The sequence below is a fragment of the Felis catus genome, chromosome A3, assembly GCF_018350175.1.
Source record: "Felis catus isolate Fca126 chromosome A3, F.catus_Fca126_mat1.0, whole genome shotgun sequence".
Lineage (NCBI taxonomy): Eukaryota > Metazoa > Chordata > Mammalia > Carnivora > Felidae > Felis > Felis catus.
This window is the reverse complement of record NC_058370.1, coordinates 25100086-25107353: the sequence shown is the minus strand read 5'-3', so window position 1 is coordinate 25107353 and position 7268 is coordinate 25100086. Positions and strand designations below refer to the sequence as shown.

General features: G+C 50.6%; 1 protein-coding gene across 8 annotated transcripts in view; it reads left to right on the top strand.

The window, feature by feature from the left end:
• The first annotated feature begins 4900 nt into the window (after positions 1-4900).
• RALY (RALY heterogeneous nuclear ribonucleoprotein) overlaps positions 4901-7268 on the top strand; it is an 86276-nt gene continuing 83908 nt past the window's right edge. Inside the window, exon 1 of one of the 8 annotated variants that reach the window (XM_023251316.2) lies at positions 4901-5303. The gene's annotated coding sequence lies outside the window, so the exon portion shown is untranslated. Of the gene's footprint in view, positions 5304-5664; positions 6055-7268 lie in introns of those variants that run through there. The other 7 variants (XM_019826628.3, XM_019826623.3, XM_019826629.3 and 4 more) reach the window with 7 other exon arrangements.

Genomic DNA, 7268 nt, shown 5'->3' with positions numbered 1-7268 from the left:
TCATCTGCTCATTCCTCTTCATTCACCTGCCTTCCTCACCTGCCTTCCTTCCGTGCCTCCAATGAAGACACCTGTTAGGTCATTCTGCTCTCCTCTTCTACATCCATCTTCCTAATCCTAGCTGAGGTAGCTTTATAAACATCATTGTCAAATTTTGAAGAGGGAGTCTCCTATTCAGGGTGAGCTCACAGGGCAGAAATAATTCCAATGGTGGGGAGAGGATGTGGTTGAATGTATGCCTTGGGGCTCAGAAGGCCTTGGGTTCAAACCCTGATTCCTTTGCCTACCATCTGTGAGACATTGGGCATGTTAAATTTTTTCATCTGTGAAATGAAGACAAAACGGACCCCAAAGTTGGACCAGATTACTTCTAAAGTTTCTTCCAACCTTGACACTTTATCTAAATGTTTATTTATTTTTGAGAGAGAAAACACAAGTTGGGGAGGGGTGGAGAGAGAGGGGGACAGAGGATCGATCTGAAGTGGGCTCTGTGCTGACAGCAGCAAGCCTGACACGGGGCTCAAATTCACGAACCGGGAGATCAAGATCTGAGCTGAAGCTGGATGCTCAACTGAGTAAGCCACCCAGATGCCCTTACACTTTATCATTTTAAAGCAACCTCTGCTCAAAACTTTTCAGTGCTTACCACGGTCTACTAAGTTGAGGGTAGATACCAATTCCTCCAGATCCTAGTTCTAGTCTACCTTTTATATCTCATCTTTCCCATCTCAGCTCATACCTTATGCTGCAGAAACCCCAAGCTCTTACATTAATTCCTGCCTTTATGTTTGCTATAATGTGAGGCATTATACCTCCAACTATTGAACCCTACTCATCTGTTAGGAAATCTGTTTTCTTCTTCTTCTTCTTCTTCTTCTTCTTCTTCTTCTTCTTCTTCTTCTTCTTCTTCTTCTTCCTTGAGAGAGAGAGAGAGAGAAGGAGAAAGCGAGCACAAGCAGGGGAGGGGCAGAGGGAGAGGGAGAATCTTAAGGAGGCTCCATGCCCAGTGAGGAGCTAGATCTCATGACTATGAGATCATGACCTGAGCCAAAATCATGACCTGAGTCCAAATCAAGAGTTGGACACTTAACTGACTGAGCCACCCAGGTATCCAGGAAATCTGTTTTTCGTTGTAAGTTACAAAAACACCAATTAAAACTATTCAAACTATAAAGACATGTTGGTTCATGGAAAAGTCCAGAAGTAGGTCAAGTTTCAGGTATGTTTTTAGCAGGTTTCTGACTCATTTCTTCTATAGCGTTTTCTTAGTCCTGCCTTCCTCCATGTAATGGCTTTACTTCTTTGGCTGACTTTCCCTCTTGGTGGCTTTGATGGTCAATTTTGTGTGTCAACTTGACTGGGCTAAGGTATGCCCAGATAGCTGGTAAAACATTTCTGGGTGTGTCTGTGAGGGTGTTTCTGGAAGAGACGAGCATTTGAGTTGGTACCCTAAGATCACCCTCAACAATGCAGGTGGGTATCATCCAATCTGTCGAAGACCAAATAGAATAAAAATGCAGAGGAGGGCAAACTTGCTCTTAGCTGAACTGAGACATCCATCTTCTCTTTCCCAGGACATTGGACATCACCAATCCTGGTTCTTAGGCTTTTGTACTTGGACTGAATTATACCACTGGCTTTACTGATTCTCTACCTTACAGATGTCAGATCATGGGACTTCCTGGCCTCTATAACCACGTGAGCCATTTCCTATCATCTATCCCTATCTATATCTATATATCCTATTGGTTCTGTTTCTCTGGAGAACCCTAATACAGTGGTTAAGAAAAAATTCTGCCACAACTCCAGGCATCATAGCCTATACCACATGTCCTGAAGGCGATAGAATGTTTCTGCTTCATTCTTCTTCTTTATTGGACCAACAAGAGTAGGTCCTTGATAATTAGGAGACAGGTTAGTATAGTGTTCAGCATGCAGGCTTGAAAACTGGACTCTAGCACTTAGTAGCTGTGTGACCTTGGGAAAGTTAACCTCTGTGCCACAGTCTTCTTGTCTGTACAGTAGGGATTATAATAGTACCTACCTTGAGGGCTGCTGTGGGAATTAAATACGTTTGAAAAGTGCTTAGCACATTTCCTGGCAACTAGTAAATACACTACATTAGCTCGTGTTGCCAGTGTATTCTTCAGAAACATCCCCCTTCATACTGTAATCTTCAAGGATTCTTCTGGACAACACAGAGTATTCCTAACATGTCTCTGTTTAATTCATAGCCATCCATTCAACAAATATTAGTTCTAGGGACTGAGGAATGAGCAAAATGGACAAAATCCTGTCTTTGTGAAGTTCACAAAAAAAAGTAGTAGAAGGTGGGGATGGGAGAGGGACAACAAATAAACAGTATTTAAGGTGGTAATGAATGGTACGGAGAAAAATACAGCAGGAAAGAGCACAGAGAAGTAGGGTGTTGCTATTTTTTTTTTATTTCATTAAAAAAAATTTTTTTTAATGTTTATTTTTGAGACAGAGAGAGACAGAGCATGAATGGGGGAGGGGCAGAGAGAGAGGGAGACACAGAATCGGAAGCAGGCTCCAGGCTCTGAGCCATCAGCCAAGCCCGACGCGGGGCTCGAACTCACGGACCGTGAGATCGTGACCTGAGCTGAAGTCGGACGCTTAACCGACTGAGCCACCCAGGCGCCCCAGGGTGTTGCTATTTTAAGTGTGGGCCAGGGAAGGCTTCTCTGAGGAACTGACATTTGAATGGAAACCTGAAGGAGTGAGCCATGCCCACATCTGGGAGGAGGGCATTTGAGGCAGACACAACAGCAAGTAACAGAGGTCTTGCGGTTAGCAGAATGCTTGGTGTGTCAAAAGAACAGCAAGGAGCCACATAAGGCTGGAGCAGAGTGAGAGGAGGTGCAAGCAATACAATAGGGGTGAGTTTAGAAAAGTAGCAGAGAGTAGATCACACAGGACCTTTGAAACCATGAATATAATCCTCAGTGCCAGCAGAAAGAGGATTAACACCTGCACAGGGAGGGTGCAGCACCACAGCCAGCACCTGGTGGTGGGGCTGATGGGAGGGCAGAGAAAGCCTCTCAGGTGTTCCTGAGTTGAGTTTTGAAGGATGAACAGGAAGTATCTAGGCAGAAGAGGAGGTGCAGTCCAAGTGGAGAATGTGCTACAGCAGAGGGTGCTGAGAGATTGTGGTGTATTCAAGTGCACATGGTAAGGCCAGTACAAAGGGAGGGAGGTGAGGAGCCAGGAATGGCCAGAAACAGAGCAGAGGAGATTGGCAGGGACCAGTTCCTTAATTGGCTGGTTGATTGATTAATTCATTCAAGTGTTTACTGAACATCAGGTCTATACCAGACATTGCACTAGGTAACAATTGCATCGTAACTAGACAATGATGTACCCAAGCAGTCAAAGATGCTTGGTCTCATGGAACTTACCTTCTAGTGGGGAGACAGACAAAAAATGCACAGACTAATAAATGACAAGACTAAGAAATACTATGAAGGAAATGAATAAGAGACTAAACTAGAGAACATCTTTAGCTGGGGTGGGAAAGACCTCTCTGCGGTGATATTTAAACAGAGACTTGAGGCAGAAGAAGGAACCAGGAGTTAGAACATGTGGAGGAAGAACGTTCTTGTCCTTGGTCTCAGTATCACTATTTCTCCAATTGGACTTCTCTTCCTTTGAAGGGAGACACGGCGTCATCAAATAATACAAACGGAGCTATAATTGCTGGTTTCGCAGGGTGAGGATTCCATTCAAACTCTGCCCTGTTAGGACTCCCGTTCTTAGGTGGGTTCTGGGGCAAGCTATGTGAAAAACACGATCATGAAATCACAGGTCTGCCTCAAGATTTTGGACAATTCTCACCCTTCAGGGAAGTATAGCTGAGGACAGAAGGGCAACCTTCTCCTGTGCTCTTTGAAGGCCCCTCCGCCTGTTCCGTGGAGGCTGGAACACTGATTTGGGTGAGAGTTTACGACAGGAGAAATACTCAGGAGAGAGGACCACCACCCAGATCAAGTTATCTATCAAACGTTTCCCGCACCCTAGAAGGGTAAACGTACTTCAATTTAACCTCCTTTGTAGGTGGGAGTGGCGCCTCCTCTCCAAACCCAACCCAACTGCTGCCTCTCCGCCCCGTCCTAGCCTAGGCTGAGAGGAACTATCCTCGTCCTGTCCACGCACCTGGTTCGCTGAAAGTGAAAGGACCTAGGGCTCCTCCCTACGCCATCTCTTCCGCACCCTTCGGTACGGCCCCCCGCCAACTTGTTTGGGCCCTGTCTCCAGACCCCGCCCATCTTCAGCACCAGCCAGCCGCTCTTGCTTTGGGTCACGCCTCCTTCCGGCTCTTCCCCGGAGTGGCCACCTTTGAGCCCCCACCTCCCTGCTCGGCTTCCGGGCACGCCTCCTTCTGTCCCGCTTCAATTTTTCCTCCCTCCTGGGTTTCTCTTCAGCCACGCCTCCGGCCCCCTCTGCTAAGGGTGCCACTTCGCCCAGCCTCGCCTCGGTCTCCCTCCACCTTTGACTCCTCCTACGGGCACGGCCTCCCTTTAGCTCCACCCACGTCCCCTCCTTTCAAGCACGGCCCTGGCTCCTGGCTCGGCGCGGCCTCCACGGTCTTCCATACCTGCCTTGCGCTTCTCTTGTCTCCGGCCTCACCACCCTCTCAGCCCTGCCCCGCCTTCGGCTCGCTTATTGGTGTAGCAGAGTCTCTCTCTTCCAGTCCTTAGCTCCGCCTCTCCAGCCTCCCTCCTCGGTCCCTCCTCCCTCAGTCAGGCCCCGCCCTGGCTCCGCCTGCCTCTTCTCCCCGCCGAAGCTCTGGACCTTTCCAAAGCCAGGCTGAGGGGGTGGGGAAAGCCCATGCGCCCGGGAAGCCGGGCTGTGTCAGGGTGGGGCTGCGGACTCAGCGCTTGGGTCTCGGTGTCCTTTCCTGGAGAAAGAGGCAGGGGCGTGGAGGGAAGGCCCAGGGCCAGGGCTGGAGCGGCGGGTGGGGCCAAGCTTAGGGAAACCGTTCAGGGCACCCCCACTCCCGCGCGCTTCAGTGGTGCCGGCCGAGGGAAGGACTCGCGGCTGCGGGGCTCGCGCCGCTGTCAGTGCGGCGGGGCGCGCGAGCGGCGCGGGCGCAGGGCGGGCTGAGCCGGGAGAAGCTGAGGGGGCGGTAGCGGCGGCGGGGGCGACTCCCGCGCGTGTGCTCAGCTCCTCACGCCGCGGCCGGAGCCGCCTTCTTCCTCCTTCGCTCCCTCCCTTCCGCCCCCGAGTGCGGCGGCACCGCCTCCTTCCGCGCCGCGCGGCTTCCTCCAGACCTCTTGGCGCGGGTGAGTGGGGGCCACGGGCGTCTCCTTAAGGGTGCGGGGGAGTGTTCTTCTTTCCTTTTCGGCCGCCCACCTCTTCACTCGAGTTCCTGCCTATTTTTAGAAACTCTTTTTTCGGCCATTCTGGGCGTCCCAGGAGCGGGAGTAACTCCCGGCCCCCTCCGCCCGCACCTCCTCCCCATCCCCGGGCCCGCCGCCCCGGGTCGCTAGCCCGGCCCATCCTCGCCTGCCCCTGGCCGCCTGGCGTTCCCTGGCCGATTCCCCCTTGCGGGCCGGGCCTGGCCCAAGAGTTGGCGGGGTGGGCCCGCGCCCGCTCGGAAGTTGGAGTCTTTGTGCTCGCGCCCCGCCCCACCCGGCGAGGGGAGGAGGGAAGGGAGCGGAGGCCGCGCCGGGGAGGCCTGGGCGGGCTCGGTCCCGGCTCCGGCCCCGGCTTCTTCTGGCTCTCCTGCCCGATCCGGCTGGGTCTGCGGGCTCCCCGAGGTGCGCAGAACTGGCCCTGCCTCGCTCCCCCCCGGGCTTGAGCGCCGCCGCGGCCCCCGCCGCTGCCGTTCCTGGGCTCCTTGCACACCTTGGGGCTCGGAGAGGAGCAACAACCGGTCCTCGAGCTGGGGCAGTGTTCCGCAATTCACGCAGCCCTCTGTGTGCAGCCGAGCTTTAGTTTGTCCCTCCGTAAAATTTGGGAAAGAAAGTCGCCTCGCAGCATGTTTGTGGATTTAGGAAACCAATATGTGAGAGAAGTGTTTAATACCAACAGGTAACATTTAATGGACTTGACTAGGAACTTTGTAAGCTCTATTTCATTTAATGCTCATGACGGCCTTCTGGGGTTATCCCCCTTTCCAAAAGCAAAAAACAAGGCTCAGGGAGGTGAAATAATGTGCTGCAAATCATAGTAGTCATAGAAGTGTAAAGTCTTGGTACTAGTACCTGTTACTTATTTCTTAAGTGTGAGCTTGTGTAATCTCTTAGTGCAGAGAGGATTTTGACTTACCCTTGGGTCACATCGTTGGAGACGTAACTCCGTTTTCCCTGACTTCTAGGCTAGTGTCCACTATGCTATGGATGAAATCCCATTCTGGGGATATGAGGGGTCGGAGGGAAAGGAAATTACTGTGGATTTCTTGCTAGTATTGCCCGTTAGAATTTGATGAAGGTAGGGGACTCCAGATCTCAGGTACAACTGAAATTCTCTGGGATTTTGGCGCAAGGAAGGCTTGAGTCATTACAACAGTGAGGGCTATCCATTTTGTTTATAGTATGTTCCTCCCCCCAAACCTTGAGTGTTCTCCATAGTGTTTAGATTTATAGCTCCTGGTTGGGGGAGGGGAAGCAGGAAGTGGCTCAAGTCAAGTGCTTCAACTCTCTGCCTTCAAATAGGGTTTTATTTCCCCTATTTTCAGGTAAGACCAAGAGGGATAAAAGCGAACTAAAATTAACTTTGACTAGTGTTCTAGTTTTCCAGTGTGTTTGATCCTGGTGTGGGAAGTGTCAAAATCAGGTAGGCTACATTTTGAAAGAGTCTCCTGATGTTTGCATTAATTCTTGAGAGTCTGGAGGTCTGTTGTGCCCTCCTTTTTCCAAAATTCTGGATTTAGAACTTGTGGTATGTAGGAGCTGGAAGGGGTCTTACTATCTGGTCCAACTTTTTTGTTTGCCTTGTCCCTCTTCCCTGTTAATTGAACACTGAAAGGGGAAGTAAGTTGTCTAAATTCACAGACTGCCTTAGTGACAAATCGGAACTAGAATTCCCAGTCCAGTAGTAGTTATATTTCTACAATCCCTTGCCACCTTTTGAAAGAGCAGTAAATTACATAGGCAGGCCTTAAGACCAGGAATCCTGAGTAAATTGAAATCACGAGGAAGTTGTTGAGTTCCAGCCACTCTCCATGCCTCAGGTTTTGCATTGAAAGGAGGTCAGGTTTTGTGCACAGGTGTACCAGTTCTCATTACTTTTATTGTGTGGTACTT